This window comes from Phascolarctos cinereus, unplaced genomic scaffold, assembly GCF_003287225.1.
Source record: "Phascolarctos cinereus isolate Bilbo 61053 unplaced genomic scaffold, phaCin_HiC Scaffold_726;HRSCAF=1367, whole genome shotgun sequence".
In the NCBI taxonomy this organism is placed as follows: domain Eukaryota; kingdom Metazoa; phylum Chordata; class Mammalia; order Diprotodontia; family Phascolarctidae; genus Phascolarctos; species Phascolarctos cinereus.
The window spans coordinates 45,383,797-45,399,390 of NW_027556098.1; the positions used below are offsets into that span (position 1 = coordinate 45,383,797).

The 15,594-nt window shown below is 39.9% G+C and overlaps 1 protein-coding gene and 1 pseudogene across 2 annotated transcripts in view; one reads left to right on the forward strand and one right to left on the reverse strand.

Annotated features, from left to right (window-relative positions):
• HLCS (holocarboxylase synthetase) overlaps positions 1-15,594 on the forward strand; it is a 219,029-nt gene that overhangs the window by 14,635 nt on the left and 188,800 nt on the right. The window lies entirely within an intron of this gene.
• On the reverse strand, positions 1,965-9,854 carry LOC110214770 (etoposide-induced protein 2.4 homolog; annotated as a pseudogene).

Genomic DNA, 15,594 nt, shown 5'->3' on the forward strand with positions numbered 1-15,594 from the left:
TGGAGAAAAAAAATTATATGTATGTATCTGTAGATAGATAGATAGATAGATAGAGGGCACAGGGTGAGTTGAAGATTAAGGGATCATATCTGGAGAATAAAATTAAGAGATGAGAGAGGATTATACTTGGAGAAGAAGAAAGGGAAAGGTGTAATGGGGTAAATTATCTCACACAAAAAAAACAGAAAAGAAAAGTCTCTTACAGTGGAGGGGGAATGGGGGAAGGTGAGAGGGAATGAGTGAATCTTATTCTCATAGGATTTGGCTTATGGAGAGAATAACATACACATTCAGTTGGGTATGGAAATCTGTCTTACCCTACAGGAAAATAGGGGGAGAAAGAGACAAGAGAGCAGGGGAATGATAGAGAGGAGGGCAGATTGGCAAAGGGGGTAATCAGAAGTAAATACTTCTGAGGAGGGACAGGGTCAAAAGAAAGAGTCGAATAAATGGGAGGGCAGAATAGGATTAAGGGAAATAGAGTTAGTTTTTCACAATATGTCTACTATGGAAGTGTTTTGGATAACTGCACATGTATAACCTATGTTGAGTTGCTTGCCTTTTCAATGAGGGTGGGTGGGGAGGGAGGAAGGGAGAAAATTTGAAACCTAAAATTTTAAAAACATGTTTAAAAAAAGCTTTCACATGCTACTGGGAAATAAGAAATACAGGAAATGGGGTAGAGAAGTCTATCCTGCCCTACAGGAAAATATAAGGGGAAGGGGATAAGAGAAGGGGGGAGAGATAGAAGAGAGGACAGAGTAGGGGAAGGGATATTCAGAATGCATGCTATCTTGGGGTGGGGGGAAGGGTGAGATGGGGTGAAAATTTGGAACTCAAAATCTTGTGGAAGTAAATATTGAAAACTAAAAATAAATAAATTTATATTAAAAAAATAGATTTGTTGGTTTTCATTTGTTCAGTTGCGTCCAACTTTTCATGACCCCATGAACCATAGCATGCCAATACTGTCCATGGGGCTTACTTGCCAAAGATATTGGAGTGGTTTGCCATATCCTTTTTCAGTGGATAAAGGCAAACAGGTGTTAAGTGACTTGCCTAGGGTCACACAGTAAGTGCCTGAGGCTGGGTTTGAACTTAAGTCTTCCATCTAGCTGCCTCTGCACCTCAAGATTATGGAACTCTAAAAGTACCAGTGGTGAGAGCTCTCTTATGTTATCGCTTGTAAACAAAAGGAATGGAGACACATTTGCTCTCCAGACCAACATACGTGGCAGTGAGGTCTATTCCCTACCTAATCTCACCTCTTTCAGATTCTTTTTTTTTTTCACTTCCTTCCCTTTTTTTTTGCAGTTAAGCAGGGAGGATGAAATTTTTTTTTTAAGGCAGTTGGGGTTAAGTGACTTGCTCAGGGTCACACAGCTAGTAAGTGTCAAGTGTTTCGTCTGAGGTCGGATTTGAACTCTGGAGGAGCGGTGAAAATTTAACTGAGTTACAAGAACCAAAGATGGTGAAGGCTGCAGAGGGAAGCAACCAGGACTAGCTGGGAGATTTCCCTTCCTTCCACACCCAATGTACAGGATAACACACACACACACACACACACACACACACACACACACACACACACACACGCCCCTACAAACCAAACTGGATTTACAAAATCCATTCATCCAAGGGTGGCAGAGTGGAGGGGAGGAATGGCATGGGGAGAAAAGCAAGGTGTTCCAGTTAGCCCAGATACAAGGCTGGCAGAGACTAGAAAACAACAGCAGAAACATCTGTAGTCACAGAGACACGATGGCATTAAAAATGTACATCTGGCATCAAAAACATTCTAGCCTACACTCACGAGACAGTAAAATTCCAGATCCCACAGAGGACATGAGAATATGCTGAGGGCCCTTGGCAGGGCCTCCTGCTTTCCCTGCAAGTGGGGAAATGGAAGAAGCAACCACTAGCACTTCTGTTCAAAGCCATCTCTCCCTCCCTGTAGAGGCAGCTCAGTGGGCTGCAGCAGCCTTCAGTCTGGTAGAAGATGGGTGAGGTGAGGGGAGCTTTTGGGCAAGATGAGGTGCTCAGGGCATACTGTGGGTAGACTGTCTTGTGAAAGAAGTCTATTGCTTAGGAGGACCACTAAGGAGAAGAGGTATAACTGGGAGAGGTATGCTTTCCAAGGGATTTTTGCTTCATTGATGCTGATGATGAGCAGAAGGAGGAGGATAGAGAGGAGGCAGCTATTGATGATGTAAGAAGATTGCTTTGGTCTGAGGATGGCCAAGGGTAGACCAAATCCAAAGTAGTAAGGCCAGCTACTTTCAATGTTGGATAATCACTGATGCATTTCAATTCCTGTGTTGAACCAACAGTACTCAGAACAATCAAGTGAATAGAGAAGACACATATGCAGGAGACTGACCAACTGGCTGATGAGAGGGATTGGGAATAGACTGACAACAAGACCCTAGATCAGGAAAAGGGCTTAAGGAAAGGCTAAGCAGCATGGTGGTGATAATCGTGCTGACGCTTGGGAATGTTTAAGACTTCCTTGTAGAGACCTCAAATGCCAGGTCAGCAACTTTACTGAGCACAAACGGGGGAGCCCAAGGAGCATTGAAGATAGAGGTGAGGATAGACTTGCGCCAGAACAAGACTTCTCCATGGAGAGAGAGATCTCCAGTAATTTGAGTGGCTACTGACCAAAGCACAGGGATAAATACTTGGTAAAACAAGAGGAATCTCAGCTAGCATACTTCTGCATTCCAAGCCCAGCACTGAAAAATTCTGCTCACTATCCTTGGTTCATTCTCCTGCCTTTGCTCCATGCTTTGGGCTCTTCTCTATGTTAGGACACTAGTTGGCCTTCTTCAGCTCTATTCTTTCCTCTTCTTTTGGATTCGGACATCTGGTTTGGAGATGATGCAGATGCCCCAGGTGGAGTCCTTGATTCCCTTGACAAGGTCACACTGTCAGCCATCTGTACTTCTGTATCACTTCTGCCACCCAAACTATCAACTATAGGGAGAAGGGAAGAAAAGGATCCGAAACTCTCTCATTGTGAAGAGCTTGGAAAATCAGAGTCTGCTTGTGGTCCCACTTGGCTCCCCTGGCTCCAGCTGCTGGCACTGCTCCCAAGACCAGGGCACACCTCCTGTGCTGGGCATGCTTGAGCTGCATGGGCCAGGCTTCCTTTCTCTCTTGAGAAAATTATTCACTTCATGGGGCTTCTGATAGAAGCCTCATCTACAAAGGTTTCCACCATGTAATCTATACATATTTTCCCCTAAAACAGAGGTTCTTAAGCCATATTTACTTATTTTATTATTCACCTATTTATTCACTCATTTATTTATTTAGCTTTATGGGCACCTTTGGCAGTTTGTGAAGCCATCTTTTCAGAATAATGTTTTTACGTGAATAAAATAAAATGCAAAGGAAATTACACTATAATGATAAAATACAAAGAAAACTATACAGTTAACAAAATATTAAAAAAAGTTCATGAATCTAGGTTAAGAACCTCTACCCTAAAAGCTAATGAAACTGTCCTGAGATATAATTAATTCAGAGCACTATATCTTGAACTATAGGCACAACTCCTTCTTTAAAAAATAATTTTTTTTCAAATGAAGATCCATCTTTCTCTTCTATCTCCTCTACATTCCCATTGAGAAAGCAAGAAAAACAAAATTTTCTGTTAGAAATTTCCCTGTACATTCAAGCAAAACAAATTCCTTTATTGGCCATGTTCAGTGAAGTGTGTTTCAGTCTGTACTCTTAAGTTCATCACCTCTCTTTCAAGAAATGTGTAACTTGTTTCATCATGAATTTGGAATTGGAATTTGGAATTGCCTTCCAAATTACCTTTATTGATTGTTTTCTTAAAAGTAGGGGTATATTATTAAACTACAGTAATATGTCACTAATATTGACCATTATCTTTGACTAGAGTTTCATTGGCTCTCAATATTGACTTTATTTACATTGTTATACTCATTGGATATATTTTTTATTTGGTTCTACTTTCTTCACTGGGATATATTTTCTTTAAATTCTTTTAGAAGTTTTATTGATTCATTCTGTCTCTTTTTCTTCCTCTCTCTTCCATTCTTTACTGGCCCCAGGCAAAGGGTTTTTTTTTTTTAATTAATTTTTTGGTTACATTTTCAGTTCCAAGCTGTCTCCTTCCCTCCACACCCTGCCTTGCCCTCTAATTTCTTAATCCACCCACCCTTCTAAGAGTCCTTCCCTAATCTTATCCCCTCACCCTTTTATTTCTTAACCTACACATCCTTCTAAAAGTCCTTCCCTTATAATATCTGTCCCCTTGCCCTCCCATTTCTCTGTAGGTTTAGAAGACTTTAACTCTTCTAGATGTATATTTGATTCCCTCTTTAACGTAGTTCTGATGAGAATAAGGTTCTAGTACTATCAGCCCTCCACCCCCTCCTACCCTCCACTGTAACAGTTCTTTCATTCAGGCCTCCTTTGTATGAGATCATGGCTTCATTTTATCTGTCCTTACCTAATTTTCTTTTTTTTAGGATCATCCGGTCATAATCAACTCCACCCCAAACCTTCTATCTATATATGCTCTTTCAAATTACCTTAGTAATGATAATCTTAAGAGTTACGATAATGTTTTCCCATATAAGAAGTAAACAGTTTGACCTTATTGAATCTCTTATAATAGGTCTTTCATATTTACCTTCTCATGTTTCTCTAGAATAAATTTTCTGTTCAGTTCCTGTCTTTTCCTCAAAAATACCTGAAAGTCCTTTAATTCATTAAGTATCCATTTTTTCCTTGTTGGATTACACTCAGCTTTGCTGGGTGAGTTATTCTTGGTGCTCCTTTACTGACTATCATGTTCCATGCCCTTTGGTATTTTAATGTAGAAGCTGCTAAATCTTGTATTAGATTGTAACTCCACAGTATTTAAATTGTTTATTTCCAGTTACTTGTAGTATTTTTTCCTTGACCTGGGAGCTTCATAACTTAGCTATAATGTTCCTGTGAGGTTTCATCTTAAGATCTCTTTCAGATAGTGATTGGTGGATTTTTTTCGTTTGTATTTTACCCCTCTAATTCTGAAACTTGAGGTAATTTTCCTTAATTTCTTGTAGTGTCTACGCTCCTTTTTTGATCATAACTTTGAAATAGTCCAACAGTTCTTATATTGTCTCTCCTCAATTTATTTTCCAGGTCAGTTGTTTTCATAATGAGATAGTTCACATTCTTTTTTATTTTTTTTCATTTTTTTCATTTTTAAAAAAATTATTTCTTGGTGTCTTATGAAGTTATTATCATGTGAGATAATTTATCCCATTCTGCTTCTCCCTTTCTCTTTCTCCCAATATAATCCCCTCTCACCCCTTAATTGTATTTTCCAGATATCACCCCTTCATCTTCAACTTACCCTGTGCCCTCTATCTATGTATACATACATATAAACCACCCCCCCCCCGCCACTACCCTAATACTGACAAAGAACTCAAGAGTTATAAATATCATCTTTCCATGCAGGAATGTAAACAGTTGAACCTTAATAAGTCTCTTACGTTTCTCTTTCCTGTTTACCTCTTCCATGTTTCACTTGAGTCTTGTATTTGTAAGTCATATTTTATATTCAGCTCTGGTCTTTTCCTCAGGAATGCTTGAAAATCCTGTATTTCATTGAATGACCATTTTTTCCCCTGAAGGATTATACTCAGTTTTGCTGGGCAGGTGATTCTTGGTTGTAGTCGTATCTCCTTTGCCCCCTAGAATATTATATTCCATGCTCTGCGGTCCCTTAATGTAGAAGCTGCTAAATCTTAATCCTGATTGTGTTTCCACAGTACTTGAACTGTTTCTTTCTGGCTGCTTGTAACATTTTCTCCTTGACCTGGGAACTCTGGAATTTGGCTACAATATTGCTAGGAGTTTTTCTTTGGGGATCTCTTTCAGGAGGAGATCAGTGGATTCTTTCAATTTCTGTTTTGCTCTCTGGTTCTAAAATATCAGGGCAGTTTTCCTTGACAATTTCTTGAAAGATGATGTCTAGGCTCTTTTTTTGATCATGGCTTTCAGATAGTGCAGTAATTTTTAAGTTCTCTCCCCTGGATCTATTTTCCAGGTCAGTTGTTTTTCTAATGAGATATTTCACATTCTCTTCTGATTTTTCGTTCTTTTGGATTAGTGTTACGGTGCCTTTATTTCTCAAATTGTCACTAGCTTCCAGTTGCTCTATTCTAATTTTTAAGGAAATATTTTCTTCAGTAAGCTTTTGGACTTCCTTTTCCATTTGGCCAATTTTTCTTTTTAGGGCATTCTTCTCCTCATTGGCTTTTTGGACCTCTTTTGCCATTTGTGTTAGGCTATTTTTTAAGGTGTTATTTTCTTCGATATTTTTTTGGGTCTCCTTTAACATCACTCTCAGTTTTCCTCTACTTCCCTTACTTGCTTCTCAAAATCCTTTTTGAGCTCTTCCATGACCTGGGACCAATTCATATTTTTCTTGGAGGCTTTGGCTGTAGGAGCTTTGGCTTTATTGTCTTCTTCTGGTTGTATGCTTTGATCTTCTTTGTCACCAAAGTAAGGTAATATAGTCTGACTCTTTTTGCGCTGCTTGCTCATGATCCCGGCCAATTACTTGAGTTATAAACTGTTTGTTAAGGTAGGAGTCTGTTTCCAGTGTGAAGAATGTACTGTTCCAAGCTTCAGGGGTTTTGTGCAGCAGTTTTCAGAGATACTTCTAGGGACCTGTAAATTTTCAGTTCTTCCAAGGTGCTATGATCAAACGTGAGGTGTTTACTCCTTTCCTGGCCTGTGCTCTGGTCTATGAGTGACCTCAAGGAGTGTTTTCTGTCTTGGAACTGTGAAGGTTTCCTCTGCACAGCCACTATAAGCTCCAGCAGGCCAGCTTCCTCGCCCTAGGACCGCCACCCAGAACTGTGACACAGATCCAAGCACAGGCAAAGCAAGAGAATCCTGCACCAGCAGAGAGATCCCTGCAATCCCCCTCTGATCAGCCACCTGATTCCCCCTCAGTTGGTGGACTGGAAGCTCAGGAGGCAGCTGCCGCCCCAGGGGCCATACTCTCAGGAACTGGAGCTGAGACCCCACTGACTTTTCCCACTGACCTTCTAGGCTGTCTTTAGTGTTCATGGGTTGAGAAGTCTGGAAACCACCACAGCCGCCCATGATTCAGTCCTCGGATGCCTGCTCCAGGTTTGCTGCGTCCTGCGCTCCTCTCCCAGCGTGGCGTGATATACCTTTCTGATCAGTCATCCAGGTTGTCTTGGGCTGGAAATTTGTTTCACTCTGTCTTTTTGTGGGTTCTGCTGCTTTAGAATTTGTTTAGAGCCATTTTTTATAGGTATTTGGAGGGATTTGGGGGAGAGCTCAAGCAAATCACTGCTTTTACTCTACCTTCTTGGGTCCACCTTTGAAGTCATTATCAAATGTGGTCCATTAGGTTCCCCTTGCCCAATTTTAATTTTTCAAGAGTTACTTTCTTCTGTAAGTTTTTATATCTCTTTTTCCAATTGGATGACTTTCTTTTCATAGTTTTCTTGATTTTCTTGCATTATTCTTATCTTAGGCTGCATAACTGCTTTACCTTGATTTTTATTTATTGCTGCAGCCCTAAAGTTCACTTTGAAGCATTATTTTAAATTATTTGTGGGGGAATTTGGGAGAGCTAGGTAATTTCCTGACTTCTTTCCAGTATCCTTGATTTTTTAAAAAATAGTACTGTCATTTTCTAATTTCCTCACCATCTAGTAGAAATCTCTCTTGTAATGAAGAGGTACAGTTAAAATAAATCAACATGTGGACCATGTTTGATGATTCATGCCTTATTCTCCACTTAACTTGAGGTAGGAGGCATGTTTCATTAGAATATAAGCTCCTTGAGAGTATGGATTATTTCATTCTTTGTCTTTGTATCCTTAGTACCTAGCACAGTGCCTGACACATAGGACGTGTTTAATAAATGCTTGTTAGTTGATTCACCATCAGTCTTCTGAAGTTATAGTTGGTCACTGTATTGATCAGAGTCCTGGAGTCTTTAAATTCTGTTTTCATTTATATCACTGAGGTCAGAGAATACGTTTTTCTCATGGATTCGCTTACTTCATTCTGCATTAGTTCATACAAGTTTAGCCCAATGTCTCTGAATTCTTCATATTCATAATTTTTGTGGTCATTGATAGGCATCCACTTTACTTTTAGCCTTTTGTTACTTCAAAAAGGTGCCATTATAAATACTTGCGTACATATACTTACATTTAACCTTTATATTTTACCTTTTTAGAGTATGTTGCTTGTCTGTGGTACAGGAGACCACTTCCCAAAAAGAGGCTCTACTCTGGATTTGGATAGACTGTTTCATTTTGGGAGGGCATGACCCCTCAAATAGGTCTCAGATTTTTTATTTCTCTCTTACCAGTTGGCCCCACCCAGGAGCAGAACTTCAGGGAAAATCCCCAAAACAATGCTAAAGTGTAGCCCATGTCTAGGGTCAAAATATTTGTAACTACTAGAAAAGGTACTCTGAACAAATTAGGTATTAGGTACAGGACAGTAGCTTATTTCTTTTACCACAGAGAATGCTTAGGGAAGAAAAGATTCGTCAAAATATATCAACAAATACAGCAAACAAAACAATAATCCACTGAACTTATTATGCTCTTCCAGTAGGGAAAAACAATTTTTGTGGTGTTGTTGAAAGATAGGATATATTTTTTCATTGACTTCAGACTTTTATTTTTTGAGCAAGTGGCAAAGTCTGGCTCTCCTGGCCAGAGGGAGAACCAGGAATGGTTCTTTATTGTTTTGGATTTCAGAATGATTCTAGCAGTGGTCATCTTATGTTCTGAAAAGCAGTGCTGAGAGCAAAATTACCTCCACCTGAACATCCAACTCAGAAACTCTTAACCTCTTGGACTCATGAGTTTACCAACATGGCTAGAAATGTACATGCCTAGGTGAGCCTGTGTTCCCGTCAATTTTCTTCTTTGATTTCTTTTCTGAGGACAAGTCAGCAACTAGTGATCCAGAGAAATAGGCATTTCTAGCCCTGTTGTTAAAATCATGAAAAGAAGGTGACCACTGATAGAATCATTTTGAAATACAGAGGAACTTCCGAGAGGGGAATTTTCTTCATGATTCGGTCACTCATCATCTCTAACACCGCCATCCATTCATGGGTACATAGAGACCTGTCAGGTGTTGCATATCTTTCAGGGAGGGCACATACAGCTCCATGCTTCCTTTTGACAAAGGTCAATTAGCATTTTTCTTTGAGGCTTTATTTGTAACTGTTTTCATGTCATTGTTTTCTTCTGAGTGTGTATCTTGGTCTAACCTGTCACCATAGTAGGTTCTTTTTGGTCTTTATGGTCAGGTTCTTTTTTTGTTCTGTGCTCATTTTTTCCCATCTTATTTCTTGACTTTGAACTTTATGTTGAAGTTGGATTTTGCTCACCTGGGGATAGGAAGACACTGTCCTAGGCTTCAGGCTGTTTTCACAGCTAGTTCTTGGATTGCTTCCAGGGTAATGTTATCCTGGGAGAGATGTAGTCACTGCTCTCCTGGTCTGTACTCTGGTCTTTACCAGGAAGGGCCCTTACTCCCCTGCAGGAGCAAGTGCTCATCGCAGCCCTTGAACTGTGACCAAGTCTCTTGTTCCCTTGCAAGTGCAAGTCTTCCTCTCTGCCCCACAACTATGATCTGGAACTGCATATGGCCAGTGGAGTTGCCAAACGGCTTCTGGCCTTCTGCCCAGTTCCAGCACAAGGTCCCTTATGCTGCTCTTTTTCTGACCAGCTGTCCATTCCCCTTGCTGTCTCTGGGCTAAGAGCTCCTGGAGCTGCTTTGCTGCTGTCATTGCCTCCAGGGCCCACCATTGGTGTTGCCACTGTGTGCCAGGCTAGCCCCAACTCTGGTAACCCAGACCTCTCCTTCTGACCTCCTAGGTTGTCTTGGGCTGAAGAAATGTCTCACCCCAATGTTTTATTGGCTATGCTGTGCTAGAATTCGGCTTGATGAATTATTTTAAAGTTGTTTAGAGAGGAATGCTGGGAGAGTTCTGCTGCCTCTACTCAGCCATCTTATCACTGCCTTCTTATGATTTCTTGAAATTTGATGTCTAGGCTAGTTTTTTGGTCCTGGGTTTCAGAAAGTCCAGTGATGTTTAAATATTTGAACTCAATCTGTTTTTCAGATGAGTTATTTTTGCAGAAATACCTTATATTTTGTTTTGTATTGTATCTTTTGAATTTTTTTGTATTTTTTCTGTCTTTTAACTTTGTTTTTAATACTTCTTTTTGTCTCATGGGATCATTAACTTTTTGGGTCTGTTCTAATTTTCAGGGAGCTTGTTGCTTGAGCAAAATTTTGTACCTCTTCTGAAAAGCTGTTAATTCCTTTTCCAAATCTTTTTCTCCCCTATAGCTTTCAGTTATTTTCCTATGTTTTGGACTAGTGTTGTAGCTGGATTATTATTATTATTATTATTATTATTATTAGGCTTTGCTTGTAGATATATTTGAGTCTTTTTCCCCCTTAGGTTGAGTGTATTTTCATTAATAGCTCTTTATGGTGGGAATCTTTTTTTATTTGCTTATTCTTCCAGACTACTTGCTGACTCTGGACTTTATGTTATGCCTAAACTCTTTGTACTTCTATGGAGAACATCTAACCTGAGCTTTCTCCAGCTGAGTCCTTTTGCTGCTTTCTGTGGTGTTGAGTGTTATGTTATATCAGAATCTCAGTGTCAGCTCAAGGTGATGCCCTGCAAAATTTCAGTGTTCCCATGGTGGTTATGATCTGGAGCAAAGTCTGATCAATGCTGACCTGCCCATGCTCTGCAAATTTGTGTTTGGGTCTGCACAACACTTTTGTTGGCTTGTTCCTGATTGGGAATTTGTTGTGAAATGCTACCAGACTGGAAAACTCGGCAGGTTCAGAGTGATAGAATTGCAGGCTCCTCTGTGTCCTGGGATTCTGCTCTGATTATTCCATTGCCAGCTTCAGACTGAGCTAAAAGCTGGAACTAAGACACTATTCTGCTTCTGAGGTCAGCCATACAGCTAATGTTTTTCTTTGTTTCTTTCTTTTTCTTTCCTTGTTTCTTTGTTTCTTTCTTAAAAATATTTTATTTTTTCAATCACATGTAAATATTTTTAACATTTATTTTTTAAAATTTTGAGTTCCAAATTCTCTCCTTCCCTCCCTTCCTCCCCCTCCCCCACATTGAGAAGGCAGACAGTTTGATATAGATTATGCATATTCAGTCATGCAAAATATATTTCCATATAAATCATGTTGTGAAAGAAAACACAGACCAAAAAAACCAACACAAGCACAAGAGAAAGTTAAAAAAAAAGTATGCCTTGATCTGCATTCAGAATCCATCAGTCCTCTTCCTAGAGGTGGATTTTCTTCTGAACTTGTTTAATCCATCAGTCGACATTTATTGAGTACCTGCTACATGCCAGGCACTGTGCAAAGTGTTAGGGATATAAAAAGAGGCAAAATAGAGTCCCTCTCCTTAAGAAGCTTACAATCCAGTGGGGGAGAAAACATGCAAGCAAATATGTACAAAGCAAGCTATATAAAGTATAAATAGAAAATAATTAAAAGAGGGAAAGCACTAGAATTAAGAGGGGTTAAGGAAGGCTTCTTGTAGAAGGCCGGATTTTAGTTGGGACATAAAGGAAGCCAGGGAGGTCAGTAGTTGGAGTAGAGGAGGGAGAACATTCCAGGCGTGGGGGACAATCAGAGAAAATGCCCAGAGATGAGAGATAGAATGTCAGGGAGTAAGGTGTAAGAAGACCCTGAGGTGTTTGGGTTATGAAGGGCTTTGAATGCCAAACAAAGCATTTTGTATTCACTCCTAGAGGCAGTAGGGAGCTTCTGGAGTTTGAGTAGGTGTGTGACATGTTCACACTTGTGTTTTAGGAAGCCTAGAGAGAAGGAGGGTATTACGGAGGAGAGAATGATAAAGAGGGTCAAAGACTACTGAGGTCAAAGAGGGTGAATATTGAGAAATTGGATTTGGCAACTAAGAGATCATTTTACTAATGATCTTTGGAGAGGATAGTTTTGGTGGAATGGTATCTTTGGAAGCCAAATTGTAAGAGGTTAAGAAGAGAGCGAGAGGAGAGAGTGTGGAGGCACCTACTGTAGGTAGCCTTTTCGAGGAGTTTAGCTACAAAAGGCAGATGACATAGGACAAGAGTTATTAGGGATGAAAGGATCAAATGAGAGGTTTTTTTCAGAATAGAGAGATATGGGCCTGTTTGTAAGGCAGCACAAAATGAGCCAGTAGAGAGGAAGAGATTGGAATTAAATGAGAGTGAGAATGACAGAAGGGGCAAGTCTGTTGGAGGAGATAGGATGGATTGGGACCACTTGAACAAGGGCAGGGGTTAGCCTTGATAAAGAGTAATGCCATTTCATCATATGAGACAGGGGTGAAAGAAGAGAAAATGGCAGAAGGCACATGAGTTACAGGAGACAAAGAAGAGGGAGTTCGCTGACAAATGTCCTCAGTTTTTTTCTGTAAAGTGTGAGGCCAGATTCTTAGGATAGAGGGTGGAGGGAGGGAGGGGTGTCATGGGATGTCTGAGGAGAGATGAAAAGGTTTGGAAAAGTCATTGTGGACCATAGGGTAGTGAGTTGATAAGGGAGGTCAAGTAGGATTGCCTAGCAGAAGTGAGGGCCCAGTTGAAGTTATGTAATTTAAATGTATAGTGGACCCAGTCAGCAAGGTCGTATGCTTTTCTCTACATTTGTTCAGTAGCACCTGGGTAGGTGTGAAGGCATAGAATGGTGGGAGTGTTCCAAAGCTGATGCTTGACTGGGCGTAGTGGGATATATAATAAGGGAGCTGTTCAGGAGAGGAGGGCAGTGTAGAGTAGACTTGGTTCTCCAAGGACTCAAGATGGGGAGAAGAGGAGAGAGTGGCTAGTGGAGGGAAGATGACTTGGCAGAGAATTAAGGGGTCTTAACAACCTGCCCCCCCCCATAGAAGCAATAAAGCAATAGAAAAGAGAAGTACTTGAGCTGAATAATAAGATGAAAATCATGTATGTGACTTGAAGAGTTTTGAACCAGTGAAATAGGTTAGATGTTGAATCTGGAAAGGAAAAATTTGGCAAGATTTTGGATAAATTGAGGAATACCTGAAGAATAGTTTCCAGGTCCAGGTACTATTTCAGATTCTTTTACTCTTTATAAGAGTAGCAGGATCAAGAGCAATTAAGGAGGGCCAAGTTGGCTTAGGAGGAGAACCTGAAAAGGTAAGTAATTGGACAGACTGGGTTAGGTAAGTAAGAAAATGCAAATGAAAGTGGTTAGAGGGTTAAGTGCTTTGATTTAGTAGATTAATGGGTAAGGCAAATTGATGAAATCCAGTAGAGATTGGTGCTATGCTGAAGGGGAGGTGGGTGTGGCTGTATAGTTGAGACAAAGGAAAAAAAATGAGTAGAATTTTCAGTTTATTAAGAATTGATAATTGGCTCTAAAGTTTTAATGGCACTTAAGGTTGAGATGTGAACATCCACACCCTGAAACCCTACTTTCAAGAATCCAGGCTAAAAATATGATTTTTATGATAAAAAGTGATTTGCTTATTATGTATAATGTTTTAATTTCTTCTCCAACTGCCTGCTCTCTGTGTAGGCTGATTTTCTCCTGGAGGAGAAGATAAAGGGACCCAAACAACAAATCACCTCACTTTAGGTTGTTAGGGAGAATGAAGGCTTCCAAGAAGAGAAGAGAAGCAAGGATTCTCAGAGGAAAGAGAGAATATGAGGTAGAGGGGAGACTTGACTCCTGTATTTGATGTCCAGTGAAAGAGTGTTACAGAGAGGAGGAAGGGGAGGGAAAAAGGCATCTGTATAATTAGAACTGGCAATTTAAAAAATGTAAGTAATATTTTATTTTTTCAAATTATGTGTAAAGATAATTTTCAACATTCATTTTTTATAAAATCTTGAGTTCCAAATTTTTCTCACTCTCTCCATCCCCTCCCCTCTCTCCAAGACAGCAAGCAATCTAACATAGGTTATACATGTGCACTCATGTTAAACGTATTTCCACATTAGTTATGTTGTGAAAGAAGAAATGGAACAAAAGGAAAAAATCATGGAAAAAAACAAAGAAAGTGAAAATAATATGCTTCGATCTGCATTCAAACTCCATCAGATCATTCTCTGGATGTGGATAGCATTCTCCATATGGCAGTTTTTGAAGAGGAAAGAATTGGATGCTGTGAGGAAGGAGAAACTTTTAGGGTAGAGCCACAGGAGCAGAGGAGCTAATAATTCCTTCATTTGCTTTAATGAGAATTTCATCCTTCAAAAAGTGGAGAAACCAACAAGGGGAAATTTTCTGTTGTATCCGAATAACAGAAATTGGTTTCTGGAGACAGAAATGATGGGAATCCAATGGAGAAGTGACTTTCCTATTCTCAAGGTCATGACAGAGGTGAAGGCATCTGGGCATAGTCTTAACATGTACCCTAAATTTTAAGAAAAGAGATTTCAAAGATTTCAAAGAAAAGGTAAGATAAGGAAAAAATGCTGTGGGGAAGTCAACCCAGGAAGAATGGAAGAGGCTCAAGAATGAAATTTTGAAGACATAAAGGGAACTGATTCCTTTGAAGAGAAAAGAAATGCAGACTAATGTGTATGCACAGTATCAATCAACTTAGATTTTAAAAAAAATTTATAGAAGGTGGAATCAGTGCCAGATAACAAGAATATGTGAATAAAAATGGTCCTGTAAAAATAGTGTCGGGAATGCAAAAGCTCAGAGTGAGCCGAGGGAAAGCAAGGGCAACAGCAAGGTTTGTTTTTTAGCTGTGTCGGCAGAAAAAGGATCTAAGAGCAGATAGAATCTTTGCTGGGGAAGGGAATGGCACAATGATAAGTGACGAGAAGGATGGCAGAGTAACTCACTTCTCATTTTTCTTCTGTTTCCTCTGCCAAGGAAAATGACTTTTATTTTATTGGAGATGATAGAACAAAAAAGGACTAATAGAAAGTTGATACCCAAGATAGATAAGGAAGATCGTAAGTGAGCGCCTTTCTGCTTTTGATGAATTTAGGTCACCTGGCTGAGAGTGTTGGCATTCGTGAGGCTGGAAAGCAATGGCGATTGTTATTGCTGAGCCACCATGAGAGAAAACGGGAGAGGTGCTGCAATATTGGAGAAGGGCAGTGATCTTGATTTTTAAGGAAGAGGACAGAGACTTTGACTAAAACCTATTGAGCTTGGCTTTGATTCTTGGAAAACTCTGAAAAGGATCATTAAAAACGTAGTTTGTGAATGTGTAGAAAGGGAAGTAGAAATAATGGAGAGTCAATCTACTTTCAGTAAGAACAGGTGATTCCAGTCTAATTTTTACCTCCCTTTTGATAGATTACATACTAGACGAGTAAATGAGGGAAATTGTATAGATATAGTTTCCCTGGAGTTGAGCATTTCTCCCCTTTCCACTGCGCTTCTGATTTTCCAGACTTCAGCAATATACATCTTGATTGCTCTCGTGCTGGAGCGTTCATCTGCCCTTGTGGTCTTCTCATTCTGAAATAGTCTTCTGCAATGTCAGCTCCCTTCTCCCACTGGTCAGTTCCT